Source organism: Panthera tigris, chromosome F2 (assembly GCF_018350195.1).
Source record: "Panthera tigris isolate Pti1 chromosome F2, P.tigris_Pti1_mat1.1, whole genome shotgun sequence".
In the NCBI taxonomy this organism is placed as follows: Eukaryota; Metazoa; Chordata; class Mammalia; order Carnivora; family Felidae; genus Panthera; species Panthera tigris.
Genome location: NC_056676.1, coordinates 76,594,798 through 76,615,994, shown reverse-complemented (window position 1 = coordinate 76,615,994; position 21,197 = coordinate 76,594,798). Strand labels below are relative to the sequence as shown.

The 21,197-nt window shown below is 41.8% G+C and overlaps 1 long non-coding RNA gene across 1 annotated transcript in view; it reads left to right on the top strand.

The window, feature by feature from the left end:
* The first annotated feature begins 18,495 nt into the window (after nt 1-18,495).
* LOC122234962 overlaps nt 18,496-21,197 on the top strand; it is a 37,255-nt gene continuing 34,553 nt past the window's right edge. Inside the window, exons 1-2 of the long non-coding RNA XR_006212976.1 lie at nt 18,496-18,874; nt 19,578-19,696. This is a non-coding gene — a long non-coding RNA (uncharacterized LOC122234962). The remainder of the gene's footprint in view (nt 18,875-19,577; nt 19,697-21,197) is intronic.

Genomic DNA, 21,197 nt, shown 5'->3' with positions numbered 1-21,197 from the left:
GACAGAAAGAGCCAGAGAGAGGGAGAGGTAGGAGGAGAGGAGACAAATTCTTTACTTCCCAGAAGTGATGGCTGAGGGGTGTTATCCTGAGTAAGAGATGGAGCGTGGAAACTCAGAGAGCTTGTACATTTCCCACAGTCACACAGCAAATGCTGTCTTTGACTTGCCAGCCTTGGAAGCCTTGGATATCATATCATATGTCATACCTCTGAGTTTACAGAGGCTGTACGGACTTGAAGCCATCCAACTCAGCTTCTCAGTGAAGTTGATCAAGGACTTGTCTCCTTTCTCAACCTTCAGGGTTATCTTTATCCTAAGGCTACTTCCCCTCCTAGCAATGGAATGCTAGCAGCAAATGAAGACTGGGTTCAGAGCCAGGAAAAGAAACCCTGCCTTTGCTACAGCATTAACCACAAGAGTTTTAATATTTACCCTTAATTGACCACATAGCTCATACACTAACCCCTAATGACAATAATGATGGCCACATTTTAATGAGCACTTGCTATGTCTCAAGCACTGTTCTAAGCAGTTAACTAATAAGATTTAATTCTTCTTCTCCATAAACATATGAAGAGACGACTATAATTATTCCCACTTCACGAATAAGGAAAATGAAGCACAGGTTATTAAAAATGCAGGCCACTATCACGCATTTAGTCTTGAAGGAGCTCGGCTCTGATCTATGCAGCAGATTGACTGGACAGCCTTTATTTAACCGTGTGCCAACTCTCCTCACTGAGCCAGATGTCACCGTTAAAGAAAGCACCATTTGCCTTAAAACAGTCAAGGACCCCTTTCCAGAAACACATCGTCCACATGTAAGAGCAGCACTCAGCTGAATGAAAACACTGGCTTGACAGGAGAAGAAAACCACTAGGCACCAAAGAACTTTAATTTAGCTGATTTACCAAACATGCTCTGTGCCTTGCCTTTGGAGCCTCTGAAGGGCTGACATGTAAAAGAGGAATGACTCAGGCCAGCATGAGAGGCTCACAGTGATGACGGGCAGATGTCATGTCACTATAAGGAAATCCTACTTCCTATAAGCAGAATGATGGGAAACAGCCTTCCCAGCAGCTTTGAATTTACAGATGAAGGGTCTTGTAATTCAGGAATCTTGAGACAGGGTTTATGTAAGACTTCTGGGTGATTTATTTCCATCCTCTGACTCATTTGTTCTATGTCATGAAGATCTGACTATAGTTCTTAAAAATTAAAACTATTTTACAGTAGTTTTATAGTTTACAATTTAGTTACAATGGCTAATACAGCCATTTCTGGTTGTAAAATAACTTCAATTTAAAAATGCGTGGACTATTGACACACGATAAAACACAGATGCATACCGAAATGACTATGCTAAGTAAAAGAAACCATATCAAAAAAAGTATACATAATGTGTGATTCCATTTATACAAAATTCTAAAACATGCAAACTATAATGTCCAATAACACATCAACTGTTGTTGGTATACGAACAAGTGGGTAGGCATGGTGGGACCAAAGATAAGAAATCCCAGAGAGATGATGAAACTTTCTGGCTGATGGATATTTCATAGGCCTGTCATATTAAGTATGTGCAATTTGTTACAAGCCAATTAATCCTTCATAAAGCTGTTCAAAGTAAAAAAAAAAAAAAATTGTATTTTTAACATTATGCTTATCGGGGCACCTGGGTGGCTCAATTGGTTAAGCATGCAACTTCAGCTCAGGCTTATGGGTTCGAGCCCCACTTTGGGCTCCGTGCTGACAGCTTGGAGCCTGGAGCCTGCTTTGGATTTGGTGTCTTTCTCTCTCTCTCTCTCTCTCTCTCTTTCCCTCCCCCACTTTAGCTCTGTCTTTCTCTCTCAAAAATAAGTAAAAACTTAAAAATAATAATAATAATAAAATTATGCTTACCAAGCATCCATATAGAGATACGGGATGGGGTAGCTATGGGAGTCTAAATTGAAGGGAAAGGGCAAAACTAAAGATACTCTTTTGGCAGTGGTCTCTTGTTTGGGAATATTAAAGCCAGACACCGGATGAGCGATAATGAGTGATAATGTAGAAAGATAGATAGAGCCTGAACCCTAGGGCACTCTGATGTTAGAAAGACAAGAAGGAGCCTTCAGAGGAGAAAGCTGTCCTCCCACGAGGGAATACAAGATACCATATTGTGCAGAAGTTCAAGCGAAGAGACTATTTCAAGAAGGGAATCATCAATTCTGTGAGATGATGCCAGAGGTCTAGTAAAATGAGCACCACAAACTGACCACAGATAGAGCAACACAGGGTTTTTTTCCCCAGCTTAAGAAACGTGACTTTCCTGGAGGGATGGCTATAAGCACCTGGCTTGAGTGAGTTAAAAGAGAACAGAACACAAGGAGGGGGACCAGACTGAACAGGAACCTTCTGAGTTTTGCGACAAAGGAGAGCAAGGGGAAAAAACAAAAAACAAAACCAAGACGGAACAAAACAAGTTATTTTTTTTTTAAATATGTGTTGTTTTAATTTGCCTAAGGTGAGATATTTCAGCCTGTTTATATGCTGGTTTACATGGGTTAAGATAAAGGTTCATGCATAAATCTGATAGAGAATTTATTTCTAGTTTCTGAAAACGAAGTACAAATAAAGAAAGAGAAATAAAGAGTGTGTGGAAAGGAAAGACATTTGTAAGTTACTGACGTAGGAAGGAAGCAGCGTAGGTAAGTGTGAGATCGCAGGATGCTGCTCTGCGGGCACCTGAACCTTGTAAACTGAGACACGGTGAGGGGCCCTTCCACGGGGTCGTAGCTCTTTCCATGGAAAAGGGCAACACAACTGGTTCAACCTGGAGTTTGTTTTCCAGGGAGAGGGAAGCAAGTAGTTGACAGCGTGTGTCAGGAGGAGGTTGTGGGGATGGCCGGGACAGGAATGGAGAGAACTGAGGACAGGGTGCAGGTCAGTGGGAAGCGGGTGCAATCAGTGGGTTCTGTGTCCTGGGGTGTTCAGCCAGTTCTGGACAAGGATGTGGGGCCCTGTGCGTGTGCTGTGCAGTTACTCTGCTGGTTCGTGTTTTATTCGGTGCACCCATCGTTGCACCAAATACCTCGCTGGCCTCTACTTCTCTTTTTTTTTTTTTCTTTTAACATGGATACATAACTTAAACAGACCTCGGTTAGGTCTAAGAGCACCAGTTCAATAAAAGAAAGCTGCCCGTCCCCGAGTAGAACCCAGTTTCCCTCACAGACTCTCTTTTGGCAACGCTGCAACTACAACACAAAGAAAGTGATAAATTGCATGCTTCAGTCTTGGCCTCATGTTCGTGTGTGTGTGTGTGTGTGTGTGTGTGTGTGTGGTTTTCCTAATGGAAAAGCCTTCACATTAAGCAACTCTCCTTTTTAATCACAGCAATTCAATAAAACAAACTACAGTAACAAGCAGTTTGTTACAGTTTTTTAAGATTCAACGCAGGCTCCATTTTCACTAATTCACATTTTCCCAGGTATGCTAGACATTCATTGGCGCTTCATCATTTTCTCTCTTTTATGAAATTAATTCTCTAATACACTTATGATATAAATGAGGCTGTAAGAAAGAAGTGGTCATTACTCCCTGTCAAAACAAAAGAGGGATGTTAAAGATGCATGATTGCAAAGAAGCTGGAACCGGGCATGTGCTACCACGAACACTTTATTTCAGTTAACTATTTAAGAAAGAAATCATTATATAGTTAAATTTTAAGCAAATAGGTTTAACACCTATTTTTTTGTAGTTACTGTGCTAGACACTGGAGATTCTAAGATGAGTAAAACAACAAGTTTAGCTTTTCAAAATAGTAGTAATGATAAAAAAAAAACTGCATTCTAGGTATTCAACAATAAATACTATTAACTATCTTAGTTTTATAATAGTGATGATAAAGAAAGTTTTGAGTTATTATCATTATTCTTTCTTTTAGTATGCACTGACAGATAAGAGCAGAGGACCCAAGGTTTGGATGGGTAGATGAAGATATGTGGATATGTGGATGAAGATATACCCATAAAAAAGAAAAGAAAGGATTATATGAACTCTCTGTCTCCCAGACCCATGTGGGACTGTGTTCCTGTGCCCCTGGTGGTTGGGCTGAGAATGGGGGAAAAGTTGGTTGATCTTAAGTAAGTTCTCCTTCTAGGCATGACCTCGTCTTATTTTAAAGCCTATCAGCATCTCTGCTTATAGATGATCCATATGGCATTCCTCCTTCTCAAAAGCTTGTACCAGGTGTGACTGCATTGTTCCAACACCATAGCCTAGTGGGAGGAGTCATATCAATTTAGGCCTAAATGGCAGCCAATGTGATAAATGTCATAAAAGAATTATATAATCTCATAGACTTGGTGGGAGGAGTAATCTTGGAGTTGCAATACCTTTGTGTGGGGTGGGCCAGTCACAAACACATCCCCTTACGAAGGCTGTCAGAGAAGTCCTCTAATGATAATACGATGACATTTTTTTTTCTTAGATAAAAAATGCATGAGTACTTTGTTGCAATATGTATTTGCTGAGGTAAAATGATAAAATTACATCAGTAGCTCTCAATAGTGGGCAGAGAGATTTTCATTCCCTAAATTTTTTTACTTCCTCCAGTGTTCTTAGTGGACAGTTCAAACAAAAATAAATGGCAAAAGAGCATTTGATTCTCACTGGCACTTGTCATTAAACTAGAGTGCCCTCATTATTGTCATGCCTGAGCAGAAACCTGGAGTGCCAATTCAGTGGCTAGTTAGCCTCCCAGGAGCCTCAGCTAGAGCGTTCAGATTTTAGGTAGGCATGACAATTATGACAAAAAACTTTAAAGTAAGCACAGTTGAGAGTGTGAAGATGGTTAAGACATCATGTTACGGTCGCCTTGGCCTTTATTCTTAAGAACTCGGGAAGCAGCTTACAGGAAACGAATCTCTCAGACCCAGCAAGTATGTTGGGATATTTCTCTGTGCGGAAATTTCAAGAGCATCATGTGGGGGAAGGGGCATGGTCAAGGACAATCTGAATGGATCCCTGTGCCATTGGGCCACAGCTGGGTCCTGAGAAATACTAAACCACATCAGTTCCTTTCGTTAACTCAAGAGCCCTTGGATGATACCAAGGGGGAAAAAAAGGAATAAAAAGGAAAGGTTTGGGAATAAAAGGGCTGCCATTTATTAAAGATTGTATAGGTGCTAGGGTTAAGGATTAAGGATAAGATTAGTCTTATCTAATTTTTATAGCAATTTTGCATGGTAACTATTATTTTCTCAGGTATTTTATGTCAGATTAAGAATGTGTGGTTAAAAGGTTTAATATCTTATTTTAAATACCTGATATTAAAATCTTTTAAAAATTTTTTAAGTTTATTTATTTTGAGAGAGAGAGAGGAGGAGAGAGAGAGGAGGGGAGGGACAGAGAGAGAGGGAGAGAGAGGATCCCAAGCAGGATCCGCACTGTCAGCAAAGAGCTCAACGTGGGCCTCAATCCCAGCAACTGCAAGATAATGACCTGAGCCAAAATCACAAATCAGATGCTTAACCGACTGAGCCACCGAGGCACCCCGTCTGATATTAAAATATTTTAAATCCATAACCACTGTTGTGCTTTTTCAATAACACAGTCTTTGAATTAAGTCTTTGTATTAAGAAGTTAGCAGTTTTGAAACACAGATGTTGGATCTGAGGGAGTGGAGATTGGCAGTTGGGAGACCAGTTGTTTGGCTACTGAAACAATGTAGGGAATAACCAATGACACGTTTAACTAGAGTAAGATGAGAAAAGATAAGAAGAGATTATCCATGAGAAGAAATTCTCAGGAAAAGAGAACTTGGATACTGGTTGGGTAACCGGAATAGAGTAGTGTGGGTGAGTGGTTAAATGGTGATGCCACTGGATGACAGGGAGGGGAAGCATATTTGAGAAAAAGTTGGCGCATTTCTTGTTTTATTTTTTTTTAATTTTTTTTTCTAACGTTTATTTATTTTTGACACAGAGAGAGACAGAGCATGAACGGGGGAGGGTCAGAGAGAGGGAGACACAGAATCTGAAACAGGCTCCAGGCTCTGAGCTGTCAGCACAGAGCCAGACGCAGGGCGGGGCTCGAACTCACGGACCGGAGATCATGACCTGAGCCGAAGTCGGCTGCTTAACTGACTGAGCCACCCAGGCGCCCCGAATTTCTTGTTTTAGAAATGTAAGTTTTAAGAGGCTAATAACTCAATTTTACACTGTCCCCTACAGTCATCCCAACAGATGGTAGAAATCATCATCTAGAGCCACTCAATCACAAATGTGTACCTTCAGAACATCTCTCTCTCCTGTGAGCCAGACCCTACTGGCTACCCAACTCTCTTGCTCAGAAGTATTCAGTGCCTTTTGAATCAAGTGCAACTTGGTTCAAAATTAAGCTTTTGAATCAAGCTAAAGTCACTAACGTGGCCAAATTTTTCAGTAGTCTCACGTCTACGCCTGAACCCACAGCCTCTTTGGTGGCACTACCACTCACCATGGTGACGCCCCATGTCCCTTACACAGTGGCCAGTTTTGGTTGGTTGGTTCGTTGGTCTTTCCTTAAACAAATCAACTGGAACATGCTCAGCTATCCCAGCCCCCTTCCCTTCATTCCTCTTTTATTTTATTCTCTCCTGAGGATTATTCAAGTCTTAGGTTCAATAAAATTTTGGGGGAACATTGCATCAGTTGCCAAAGCTTGGTTGTGACTTCTATCACTGATATTCTCAAGAGACCACTATAGTTCTGGCATTTATCAGATTTTAATCTTGCGTGTTAAACTGTAAGCTCCATAACAGCAGAGACAATGTAGATTTTGTTTCCCTTTGAATTCACAGTTTTTAGCAAAATAGTTAAAACTTAGCGTGTATTGAATAAATAGTTGGTGAATGATAAAAATAAGAATAAGCTTATGATCTTAGATGCAAAAAATTAATAATGGAATACTAACAAATTATATTTAATAGTATAGTAAAAAAATTATTCAACACAATGGAAAATATATATAAATATTAATACCCACCTCAAGTTGAAAAGCCTTATTAATGATGTAAGTAGTAAGAAGATGAGAAGTTTATCTAAGAGTGACAGTTACTCACAAAGAACAACAGTAAGCAGGATTAAATAATGAAATGGTGAAGCCTTTGATTACTGTGAAAAATCAAAAAAATGTATAGTATCACTATTTATTTGATAATGTCTTCAAGGATCCAGCTAATACCATGAAATAAGAAAACAGAATTTGCAATATAAATATTGCACAAGAAGACAAGCCTATCTTTGTTTGCAATTTGCTATGACTGTACATGTGGAAATTCCAAGAACTTTAATGGAAACAATTTAAACCAAAGGATAATTTAGTGAGAGAAATACAAGAAAACAAAAAAGTATAAAAAATAATCTAAATTAAAATTATAAATATATTAAGTTCATGTCTTGTGCTAGTGTGTGAGGAGAATTTAGGATGCATTTTTGGGGGGTATAGGAGAAAAGGTTAAGTAAATCATCCATTATGAATATCGTTTTATGGGTGCTGGCTATGAGTCACTCATATAGCTAATTGCTTTATACCTGTTAGCTTGTCCAATCAATGTAACACTTTTTTGTAGGAATTCTTTACCTTTCCAAATAAAGATACCAAGCCCCAGAATTTTTAAGCATCTCACCTGCGACCACAAAACCTAGGAGTCTGAGAACAGGGATGCAGAGGTGTCTTCCGGACTCTCATACACTGTTTGTAATGAAATGAGTTCCTGGAGACAGGGACAGATTAGGAGGGGAAATGTACTGGCTTTAGATGCTGCCAGGTTCCCAGGGTCTAGTGTCACGTTCCCAACTTGGATAAGATCCAACTGAGCCCCGATTACTTCCACTAGAAATATATCTCACCCAACTGGCCTCCACTGGGGCTCCATCAACGCGTGACAGAAAAATACCAGGGCAGTGGTGAGAATACAGACTCTTGCACAGGCATGTTACATAAACTAATGTGCTGGCTAGGATTATAGCCTGTTGAGTAGACAGGCAACATCAGGAGCTGTCTGCCTGCCGGTGAAGAAGGGCAGAGATAAAAAGAGCGGTAACACATCTTTGTTTTAGGTTTTGTATTCTTCTTTTCCTTAAGCTCCTTTTGGACAAGGAAATGTCCTACATTTATCCATGTGTCTGTGGTTCAGCTGTTTCCTGCTGTTCTTTGCTGGGCTGGGCCTACTAGGCTAAAGTCCAGGCTTTGATTTAGGGTCATATCAGCACCGCAGAGCCTCATCATTTAGGGAACAACATCAACATGGCTCTTGTTCTTCTCATGCTAGAAGGGTTAACATGCAAGAAGCCCAAGCCAAACCACTTTGGTGAACATTTCATTAGTAAAAGCAAGTCACTTGGACAAGTCAAAATCAATAAGAAAAGGGCATCGGGGTGCCTGGGTGGCTCAGTCAGTTTAGCTTTCTACTTTGGCTCACATCATGATCTCATGGTTCAAGCCCCATGTTGGGCTCTGTGCTGACAGTCTGGAACCTGGCACCTACTTTGGATTCTGTCTCCCTCTCTCTGTGCCCCTCCCCTGCTCATGCGTGCGCTCGCTCTCTCTCAAAAATACATAAACATTAAAAAAGAAAAGAAAAGAAGAGGAGGAGGACATGTATTCTACATGGAGGTACTCTGAGGTCACATGGCTGAGAAAGGGATCAAGGAACTAAGAAGAGTAATCCAACCTACCACTGCTGATTCAGATCAGTGCTGAAGAGATGGAAAAACATCCAGTGTACTGCCCTGCCCGAAATTCATCCGTATCAATTTTACCTACAAGATATTCCATATCTATATACCACCTACACAGTTACTTGTTATTTTTATTTTCAATGACTGTTTTGCAAATCTATAGAAATCTATGTTAAATAAGATCTTTCATCATCTTAAATGAAAAAAAAAAATTTTATTCAGCATGAATGCAATGTCATCATAAAAATTAATCACTTCACTTAAATTATAGCGAGACACGGTGGCTACCAGAGGTGCTGAAACTCTCTGTTACAGATGTGATTAACAAGTACTATAGAAACATAACATAAATCTTTCTCCTTGAAGTCACCAGGAGAATTTAAAAGAAATGAACGGTGATGATGCTGCCATGATTCTTTAATATCCTGTCAAGGCACCACTTTAAAATCCATTCCTGTGCTGACGAAACCAACTTATGTGTCACACGTTAGGAAGCACGGTCCTGCTACACATCCCTTATTTCCCATTACACACCTGGGGACAACAGGGCTCAAATGCTTTGAGAGACAAGGCCAAGTTCGCAAACATTATCAGAGACAAAACTACAGCGTCATCCTCGTCCCAAAGTCCCAGAACACAGCCGATTGCAGCAGATTGCCTCAAAGTACTTCAGGGATGAGTTAATGCTACTTAATGAGGCAAGATTTAGAAAGAAAAGGAGAAACATGACCAGAGTTGATATGGGGGAAGTCAATGAGACCAGGTTTTGTTTATGGCTCTGGCACTGATTCATTGTTTATCCTCGGGTAGTTCGATTAATCTCCCTGTGTCTCTCGTTCCCATTTGCAAACGAGAGGTAATGAATGGGCCTTACAGAAATGATAGGAGGAATTAATAATAAGATAATGCATGTACAGTGCTCTGAGCTCATCAAGGAAATGACTCCGTGGATAAATGCAGCATGTGGCTGTAATCAGGAAGGCCATCGGTGGGGAGAGAGGAAAAAGGAAAGAGGGAAGAGAAAGAAAGAAGAGGGTAGGAAAAGCGCAAGTGAAATAAAATGGAGTCCAGCGGATTAAAGAAAAAGGAAACAGGGAAAGCGGGGAAAAAAAAATAAAGGAAAATAGGTAAGAATGGAGGAAATATAGAAAATTTAAAACTAAATTCACACAGAGCTGGTGGGGGAGGTCTTGGTTCTGGTTATGAGCTGGAGGAAATAAGTAGATAAGAAAATAAAACAATGCAAAAATATGACAGAAACAGCCCATTTGGGGGTTCAGCTGAGAGTGAGTGGATCTTATTTCTACCAGTTCCATGGCCATGGGAAAGTCACTTTACTCTGTGGTCTCTATTTTCCTCTGCTGTAAAAGGACAATGATGAAAAGTTCTGAGGTATCTTTCAATTCTGAGATTGTATGTGTCTAGGATGCTAGGAAAAGCTAAAAAGAGAGTAATAGTGCTAAAAAGAACATTAGGAGGATAAGGAAGGAAGACAAGTGACCAAACATGAACAACTCACTTGACTTTCTTCAGATTGGCAATAAAAATTCCAACCACTTCTGTGCAGGAAAAAACAGCACCTTTTTGAACCCTTGAGAAAGCCAGTCTTTGTCAATTTACCATCAAAAACCTCCACATCAAGTAAGACAAGGAAAAGGATCAGTTCTCTTTCTTTCTTCCTCTTTTCTCTCTCTCCTAGCTACAGAAAAAAAATTGAATTTTTTATATTTCTAAAACTGAAAAATTTTGAAAATTTTGAAAAAATATGAAAATATTTCAATAGCACAATAAACCAATGCACCAGAAACCTATGGAAAGAAAAGAGAAAGAAAAAATGGAAACAAAGAAAGGAAAGGAGGAATAAAAGGGGGAATAAAAAACGAAAGAAGGAAGAAAGAAGGAGGAAGTAGCAAAGGAAGAAAAGAACGAAGGAGGGGGGAGGAAGAGGGCAAAAGCAAGGAGAAAAGAAATCATTTGTATGTCCCTCATAAAGATAATGTTCTCTTTGAAGAAACAGAACAGGCATGTTTGTACTCAACTTGAAGAAAACTCTCCCCAAAGGAGTTAACTTAGGCAAAGGGGGTAAAAGAAACACATGGTACCATTTTCTACCGTTCCAGGACTGACTGGAGTTTCTCTCTCACTCCTCTTCACCCACATTTTTTAGAACTATGTTGGGCTTTTACCTCTCTTCTGTAGACATTTCACGGTTGGAGGATGAGGCCCACTTTTCATCCTGTGTACTTACCAGCCCACCAGTTCCACTGCAAATCTAGAGGTTTCCCTGTGGCTGAAGTCTTGTTCCAATGTTCAGGCCTACCAGGCAGCCCAGCTCTACCCTAGTTACCTGCTGACAGTTAACTCCCATTACCTGGTGCTGCTGTTCACTTCCCGAGAGGCCATCAAAGAACATCAACCCTTAGCTTTCATTACCTTCCTTCCTCAACAATGTGTGCCCACCACTTGGGCACCTTGGTTATTTGGAATCAAACTCCTCAACCTTGAGCCCAATTCCAACCCCTTGCTGTGATTACACATTGTCAACCTTCCATGTTTTAGCAATTGTGCTTTTCTTGCCAAACTGCCAGAAGATCAGGCAATAGGTTGCTTCATAACCCAGGGGGACACTGTGAATTGATCATGCAAGCATAAAGCTTGGATAATTTTTGGAGAGAGAACTAGTCATGTGGCAGTGAGACCGAAGTTAGCTGATAACCTAACTGAGCTAAAGCTAGGGCATCAGAATGGGGAAGGGAGAGTTCATTAACTTGAAGACACTCCCTCAGGATATCTCACCTAACACATGACAGGGCTTAACGGAACTACTTGTTAGGATTGTTCCTCAAGTCCAAGGAAAGTGATGGCCCATACTGAGTGAAGTTGAAATCCCTGAATCTCCATAGCAGATGCTTCAGGAAGGGATTAAAGAGCTGAGAAAACTGGATATCCTCAAGTGAATGTTCTGTGATGATAGAGGACACATCAAATGCTCCCCACACACTGAGAAAGCCCAGAGGACTCTCCCAGAATGTGCTGGTGAGAGGGTCCCTGGAATTACTGAGAATTGCAGTGGTGACTTCCTCTGCAAGCCAGAGCTGATGGTTGAAGGATAAGCACAGGCCTGGGTCCATTGATAGAAATGAGGATGATGGGACCAGGAAGCAATAAAGGTCAGGTGGATGCAGTTAACCATGGCAGGCAATTATGCTAAAAATCAGTAGGGCCAGAGGGGTATCCAGGTGGGCTTCATATGCTGAATGTTGTGGAGATGATTAATAATACATAGCATCCTGGGGCGCCTGAGTGGCTCAGTCAGTGAAGCGTCCGACTTCGGCTCAGGTCACGATCTCACGGTTTGCGAGTTTGAGCCCCCATCGGGCTCTGTGCTGACAACTCAGAGCCTGGAGCCTGCTTCAGATTCTGTGTCTCCTTCTCTCTCTGCCCCTCCCCCACTTGTGCTCTGTCTCTATCAAAAATAAATAAATGTAAAAAAAAAACACATAGCATCCTTAGGAATAAAATAGAGACAAAATAGATAAGCAAGCAATAAGGACACTACTTATTATACACACCAGTACTTTTTTTAAAGAATAGAAGAGCAAGAGGATGAAAGAAGATACCCTATTAAAAAGTAAAGATCTACTGCCCAAGTCCCAGACCTGAAAACATACAAGTGGATGGTCAAATAATTCAAAATCTGTTCATTGAAATACTAATTGTTTAGCTATTCCTGAGCAAGACAAAACAAAAGAAAACAATATCAATATCCAGAATGCAAAATGATACATCACTACAGGTCCTACACATATTAAATTCAATTAGAATACTGTGGAATAATAATGTCATGCAAATAACTTTACATTTAAATAAACATACAAATTTCTGAATAAAACATCTTAAAATTGGAGCCCCTGGGTGGTTCAGTCGGTTAAGCATCCTACTCATCATTTTGGCTCATAATCTCACAGTTTGTGAGTTGGAGCCCCACATTGGGCTCTGCACTTACAATGTGGAGCCTACTTATGATTCTCTCCATTTTCCTCTCTCTCAGCCTTTTCCCCACTCATGCTCACTCTCTCTCTCTTTCAAAATAAATAAACTTAAAAAATGCTAAAATTGACACAAGGACTAACAGAATATCTAAACACACTTAAATATATTAACATCAGTTAATCTTAACTACTATCCCCCAAAACAAAATCATCTAGTCCCAGATGCTATCAGTAATAAAAATTTCCAAACATTTCAGGAGAAAATAAATCAAACCTTACACCAGCTCTTTGATAAAGTCAAACACACCCAAATTCACTTTATGACGCAACATAACTTAGATACCCAAATATGACAGGGACATTACAAGGTGGAAATTTATAGGCCAATCTCTTTTATGAAAATGATGAAACTTTTTATTAAATATTAGCAAGCCAAATTCAGTGATACATAAAAAAGAAAAGAGAAAAAGTAATAAACCAGAATCAAGTTGCATTTATTGCAGTAATTAAGTTTGGTTACCACAGGGAATCACCTATATTAATATTAATTAATATTAATAAAATTAAGGAAGAAAACATTTTATCCTCTCAACACAACACAAGGTATCTATGTTAAAATTCAATTCTTGACCATACCATATGACCAGATATCCCTATTATGTCTTTAGTGAATAATAGACATTGAATCACAAGGTCTATTTACTCGAGCAAAGTATACAGAAGTCATGATAATAAGATGTTGACAATATAATTGTATATATTTCTTCTTTTGTATGTAGCATTCATTCAATATTAGATGTCCTGACTGACTTGCTGTCTGTCCACAGCAACTACAATGTATCCTAGTGGCTGTAACTCTCTGAGACTCAGTTTCCCGTGCCTCTTATCCCAACAGAGTATATAATTTCAGGATCAGGATCTTCCCTGTAAGCATTTATCCTATGGCAATTAAAAAGAGTATTTATTCCCAAGTATTGGAACATATTGCTTATTTCTGTAATCTGTAACTTAGATATATAGCTCTCTTCTTTCTCAAACAGAAGTGATATAGATATAGATATATAGATATAGATATAGATATATAGATATTTTTATGTCTTTAGGGGATTGGAAACAAAGCAATGACAGTATTTGGAAAGTAAATTATTGTCCTATTTAGGAATTTCTGCTCTCAGAGAATTGGTAATCTAGTTTCTGAATCACTTCAGTCTAATTTGGGCTACTCCTTAGAGATTTTTCAGTGAAACCTTATTTTATAGATGAGGAAATTGAAGTTAGTTGATGTTATCAAGAAAGATTAATTAAGACTGAGTCTGGACAAAGACTTAGAAAATCTTGGTTTCTTCTAATGCTCTTTTCTCTATGCAACAGATGATCTTCTCTATTTCTCACTGAGTTAGAAGAAGTAATTATAAGATAAATCATACCTCTAAAACCTCAAATGAAATAAGAGTAAATTAAAATACATGAAAATGTTCAAACTCTTCTCCAATTGGGTTAATTTAATAATTCCCTAATTAATGGTATACAAAATACCTGCTTTGAGTTAAAAAAGTGTAAGGACTAAAGGGTGCTCTAAGGATTAAAAAAAAAAGATTAAAGTTGGAGATAGGCCGTATAGGATGCATAGAATATGTATACTCTGAAACAAAAAAAAATATGGTATTTTAGGATGAAAGAAAATATAGAGTGTTGCTTGAGTGAGATTGTCTTTTGACATATGATTACTCATCCCAGAGTTAAAATGAAGCACTGTGAAAACAAAGAAAGAAAACCTCATTAGAAACAGATTCAGGGAGCCCTGATGGGGGAACTCTCACACAAGACCGCTCATGGTGGGGGGGCGGGGGGAGCAAACGGGTGATGGGCATTGAGGAGGGCACTTGCTGGGATGAGCAGTGGTGTTGTATGTAAGTGATGAATCATGGGAACCTACTCTTGAAGCCAAGAACTCACTGTATACTGTATGTTAGCTAACTTGAAAATAAACTTCATTAAAAAATACACACACACACATATATATATACATATATACATATGTGTATATATATATATATATATATATATATATATATATGTATATATATATATATATATATATATATATATATATATATATATATATACACACACCTCACATTCCCCAATGGGAAGAAGCCTACTTCATCTACCTCAGCAAGAGGAAGGAAGAACTTCTCCTAGCAACTACCACACTAAGGAACTACCACACTAGGAAACCATCAAACTAAGCCCCTGAGAAGCCTAGACGGTGTCCGTTCCAACTTCCTCCTTTTCTCTATGAAAACAGGGCCCTCTCCTCTGTTCTCTGGACATGCAGGCAGTTTGCCATAGTTGACAATTACAGTTCTCTGCTACTCCCTGGTAAACTCATTTTGCTGGTAAAATAGCTCGTGGCTCTTTTGTATTTTTAAGATGCACTCTCCTACTTAAAGATCTGGTTACAAAAATGTAATCTCCCCTTTTACCTGGGCAAAACCCACTTCAAGCAAATCGATCTTGGAATGAGAGAGAATGAAAAGTTCAGAAAATATCAAGATGGCTGGAGTTTGGAAGCAGCGTTTAATGCAGTTAGAAGTCAGAGGTTAGAGGCGTAAGTGGAGATCTGATGAGAGAGGTGTCTGTGCTACTTATTAGTCTGCTGGCCGTCCGACAGTGGTTTTCTTCTGAATACACAGTAGGGTTGCATTTTCTGGCTCTGTGAGACTAGAGCTAACACCGGAGGACAGAAGTGGTGGTTAGGGATTCCTGGACAGAGTATTTGATTTCTGGTTTGAGAACCTTCAGAACTCTTTTTGTTCTGCTTTGGTCACCAACAACATTCAAGAGGGTGGCCGTTCTGTTAGCCACGTTGCCTAAAGATTCTCCAGCAGCCCATGACGGATGAATTACATTTGCAAAAAGCAAAACTGGTGTTTTAAAGTTTTGATTTGGGAGTGGCTATTGCCATGGTGTAACCTACACAGCCTGGTATAGTCTCATAAGACGTTCCGGAATTTGGGGCTCTATACCGTATACGGAGGAGTTTAGTTACAGCTGCACTGTGATTTGTAACCATGCCGCTCAGATCCCCCTTCAAGGAAGAACTTATCACTGAAACAGGCTGCAGCTCTCAGCTGTTTCAGAAGGAGGCTGTTTCTGGGGCACATGTACGCTCTCATCCTTCTGTGGGCAACTCCCATCTAATGGCTCATTGTGATGGGTTTTAAAGGCTTGAACATTTCGGGCTAATTCTAGACAGCTGCGATGAGCCGATTTTGCTCCGCACGGCCTGAGGAGCTGGCTGAGGCTTTTTTTGGGTTTCTATCAGAGCTCAACTTCTCCTCCCGCCAAACCTGCCTCCCTCCTCTCCCTTCTTAAGGGGGGATAGATGCCAAACACAACTAATGGAACTCTACCAACCCCCTCCAGGGAACGCGAGAGCAGTCTCTGAATACAGGAGGAGTTCCAGCAGGCCTCCTGGGCTCCCCTGGCCCACCTGGATCCCTCAAGCTCTCCGCAGAGATCCCAGTAGGTCTTGAAAATCAAGTGGTACCTCCAGGACCAATGTCCGCAAGCCCCGAGCAAGACTTGGAGGAAAACATTAGTTCTCACTCCTTAGTGCAAAGCATTACATCCACGTCCGAAATCCTGGAAGACTGGCCAGCGCCTTCTAGCCACAGAACCTAGACCTTCAGAGAGCTGTAGGAGGAAGAGGGGGACACGCGTCCCCCCTTCTCCTGTTAGGCCGTGAGGTGTAAGCCAAGAGAGAAAAAAGCAGACACCGACCACACCCTCGGGGCCACTGCCCCTTTCTTGTTCTCTTAACAGAACAGGAAAGGTCCACCCAGAGAGCTGGCTCAAAAGCCACAAGGAGACTTACAAGAGCTGATCATGCGCACAAAGGGTGCAACTCGCCTCTAAGTAACCGTAAGGTCCCAGTAAAAGCTCACTGGAAACTCATAAAAACAGAACACATGAATAAATACAATTATAACGCTGCCTCACAGGTCGGCTCACGCGCACAAGCCAAAATGCTATGTAACCACCAGGTGTCAAATCTTACAAGGTTAATCAAGGCCAAATTTATAAGTACAGAACAGGTTCGATGGCTGCAGCTAGGGTTTCTTGGGGCCCGTGCCACTCGTGCTCTGCAGTCACGTACTTCGTCTCTCTCTACTCAGTAAACTCTATCTCCCCTTCTGGTCTCTGATCTCCAATTCTTCGGTGCATCTGGGACAAGCACCTAGCGACCAGGTAACACTCCGGTCCCCCCCACCCCTCACCCCCCACCCCCATGCACACCAGCCCTGGCGGCGTCCCCGAAGGCTGGCGGGCTGTTCCGGGTGCTCTGGAGGAAGGGGCCGGCGGCCGCTCTAGAGGACTGTCTATCGGCTCGCACTGCACACCTCGCCTGTTTCCCATCAAGGAAACCAGAAGTGCCTAGGCCACACGCCTCCGTGGAGGGACCGCAAGGCGACACGGAAGAAGGCCCAGGAGGCGGGCGAGGGCTGCCCCCGCACCCACGGGTCGGACGGTCGGGACTCGGACACGCTCGGTGACCCAACTGCAACCTGGCCCTGGACGGGCCCAGCAGGCTGCACGGACTCACCTGTAAGCCTGCGGTCGTTTTGGCCTCGGTGGCAGCGACACTCCTGCGGCGACACCACGCGTTCGGATAGACAGAGCGCGGAGCCCCCTTGGCCCTGGGCTGGCAGCGCTTCCGAGGTGCTGGCGCTGGGCCTCCCGGAGTGGGGGGTGGGGGTCAGTCGTCAGTCTGACCCCAGGAAGCAGTCCTCAGTCCCTGCGCAGTCCCGCCAGGAGCCTGCGCGAGGCGCCTGCGCACGTGCTCCCCTAGAGCGCATGCGCGCGGGGCGGGTCTCTGTGCCGCTGACTGGCTGCAGAGAGGCCACGGCGCCCACGTGGCGGCCCCGGACACGGGGTTCAGCGAGCGGCCTAAGGGGTCGCGGCCAGGAGACAGAAAGGTCCGGACACCAGAGGAGCTGGCCAGGGGGGATTCCAGAAGGTTCTGAAAAAGAGAAGTCCAGCCTCCTGCGGACCCGCGCTCCGCGGAGAAGTCTCCCTCCCGTCCCGTCCAGGGGCTTGAGAAAACGACTGCGACGGAGCTGAGACGCGGGCGGGACGCGGGGAGGGGCCGCTGGAGCCCGAGGACTCAGCAGGTGGACACCCCCCGCTGGGAAGGCTGCCGCTGGGCGGGGCGCTGGAGTCCGCGCCTGCGCGGGGGTGTCCAAGGCCCGGGGGTCGGGCCTGGAGCGCCCTGACCGCCCTCCGCCCTCCCGTCTGTGCGTCCGACTTCGTGGGAAGGTTGCATGATCCGTCTTTGCCTCAACTTACTTTTAGACTGCTTAAAAACCAACAAACACCAAAACAACACCAACAACAAAAACCACCTAGATTGCTTCTCAAGGAATGCTGAATAAATTTTCTCTAAAGCTAAAAAAATGAAAGAAAAAAAGGCAATGCCTAATAAATATGCTACGTGATTCACTCAGGAAACAAAGGCCTGGGAAATTGGAGCACCAGCCTTTGAAAGGAAGGCCAACGTGGCGGGTCGCGGCTGGATCACGCGCGGTGGTGAGACCCCTGGCAGTGGTGCGAGGACCCCCCCCCCCCACGTGTTCTGTCACTGCGTGCTGTGTGGTGGCCCTACTGCCGGAACGCTCACTGGTAGTGAATGGGGCTGTCGGATCTGCGGGAGCAAATGACAAGGTGTTTCAGCCATTCAAGAATTAGAATAGAAATAGTGGCCAGGAAAAAAAAAAAAAAAAAAGAAGGGGTTGACTCCCAAAAAACCCCCGTCACTTGAGATTCAAGTAATGGTCTAAGAAAAAAGAAAAGAAGAAAGATGGGCTGAAAGCCGTGTGTAAAAACCAGAGGGTCTCCTGTGTAGCCTGCAGGTAGGCTCTTATCTTCTGCATTGGAAGTTTAGAGAAAGCCAAGGGCAAGTGTGGGAACAAGCATCAGGTGGCCAAGTGCCAAAGAATATCATGTCACTAATCAAGGTGGTTTTGCTACCACTATCAGGACCGTGATTGGGGAAGAATGGGACTGTAATATCTGGGATGGGGACATATGGATTCCGTGTCCTTAGGATCTCGAACACCCAGGTTCACCTGAAGCCTGTGATCCTTCAGAAGTGACCCACCATGTCCCTGCAGGGTGAGTATCCCAGTCTTATTTGAAGATAATTAACATGTTTTTGTCCTAGAGTACCACCTTCTACTCAGGGCTCTTCCCTACTTTTTTTACAGGACAGGAAGTTTCTACATACTGTTAAGCACTGAATAGTCCAGCCAGGAACATAGTAGGTCTGATACAAGACAAAGGGGACTCTACCCCTAAGGGGGGCCAGACTGACACAGTATGAACTGACAGCAGCTAGCAGGCATATGCAAGAGACTAGATTCTGAGAGTGGTTATTTTGGGAACTAGGAGGCAATATTGGATAATGGAGAGGTTTTTGTTTGGTTTGGTTTGTTTTTTTGGAGCACCTTTCCAAGATTCTAGTATTTATACCCTGGCAACTACCTACGTGATACTAGTTTCTAGCACGTGGTGCTGGTTCCTAGAAGTATCTGTAGAACAGCGGTCCATATTGCATGACATTTAAATATCCAAATTACCATGGCACACTGTAGAGAAAGAATTTAAAAGGCCCAGGGAGGTGGCCACACGCTGCCCAGGGTGCCCTGCATCATTGGATGGCGTGAATGTAAAATACTCAGCCTTTTTGTCTCCATGTGGGACACAGTTGCTGACTTGACTCCAGACCCCTCATAGGGTTGGCCGGTGCTGTTGTTGGAACCTCATAGATCACCTTTTCCCTTTGGTCTATCCTGCTTCCTTCCTCCCCTTTCCGTAGGGATTCATTCCAGTTGCTCTCCATCATAAGCGTCCTGCACACTGTTCATCTCAGGGTGAGCCTCCTGCAGAAGCCAGTTTGTAATGTATGGTTACAAGCGTCTGGAGACAAATTTACAGGTGAGTGAGCACCACGTGCGAATCAGCACACCAACATTCAGATTATAGAATTAAGTATCGCCGTTGCCATTTGATGAATAAAGTATTGAGAGTTTCAGGTTATAATACTTGTTCGTGATTAACTATATTAACTACACAAGGGTCATGGTTTTTTTTGTTTTGTTTTTTTTTTCCTGCCACACTGTTCTCTATATAATGGCTTCTCCAAAATGGATCTTCAGAAACCTCGTGGTTACACAAAGCTTTGATAAGAGTCAAGAGAACAAAGCTTAGTGACATCCACCCTACTTAAGCCAAAACAAAACCACCATTATCCGTTTTAATATTGTGACAAATGGTTTTGTTCAAAAGAGATGCTGCTGCTTCCAAAAAACCCAAAAAACAACTGGAAATCACTGCCCTTCCATGACAAAATACAATTCACTGAGCGTTAGCAGAAATTGAAAGTGAATTATCATCCTGAATATCTTAACACACATACACACACACCCATTGTAGCTATTAAGAGGCACAAAATGATATTTCCTAACTTTTCTTTATCTGCATTTTAGTTAATTGTATTTTTGTTAATTCCACTGTGGTTAAGTTTATCAAGATTATTATATCCTATGCTCTTGGTAATTATAATGCTTATAATAATAGCATCAATCGCTTTACTATAGTATTTATGAGTATAAATGTACTGTGAGAAAACAAACAATTTTGAAATCCAAAGGGTCTAAGAATATAAATGTTGAACTGGAACATAAAATGTCTATAATAATTTCCGTTTTTTGAGGTGCATTTAAGGTCAATGTTACAAAGATGACTGTGCACACAGAACGTTTATGGGATGCCTGGATATCAATTATTTCATGGAGAATTATATCTTAAAATTATATTTTTTGACTCCAAATATCCCCAGGGTGATTTTCAGTAAACTGGATTTCCACTTTACAAGTATAAAATTCTTTAGATGTTTAATTTTATGTCATAGGATGTATACTTTTATGTATTACTTGATATTTTAATATAATCGAAAATAAAATAAGCCAAAATGGAACAAAACAACAAAATGTAGAGAAATAGTTCTACTCAATGAACAAAGATGATATTAGGCACATTTGAACAACCAGATGCCCACATCTGAAGCAATTTTTATTTTGCTCACAAAATAGAAGTAACAGTCAAGTGTTAGTGTGACAGCTGAAGTACTACGTTCATGGGAAAGGAATTCCATTTTCAATATTTCAGAAACGCTAACTTGGTTTATATATTTTCAAAAGTTTTTGAGGAAATAATCAGAATATCAGAAAAAAAGTTATCGGCTGTAAAGTACAAAAAACTTCAATTTCAGCAAACCTCAAGACTTCGTGTTTCTGAATCAGAAGGTCAAATACTTAAGCAAGATAATCTTTGAGGTTCAATTTGAGAGAGGTATCCACCTTTGATCCAGTCATTGTGAACAGCAGGAGTATATTACAAGTATAGCTACTAGGTATCCACCTAAATGACCGGTGTT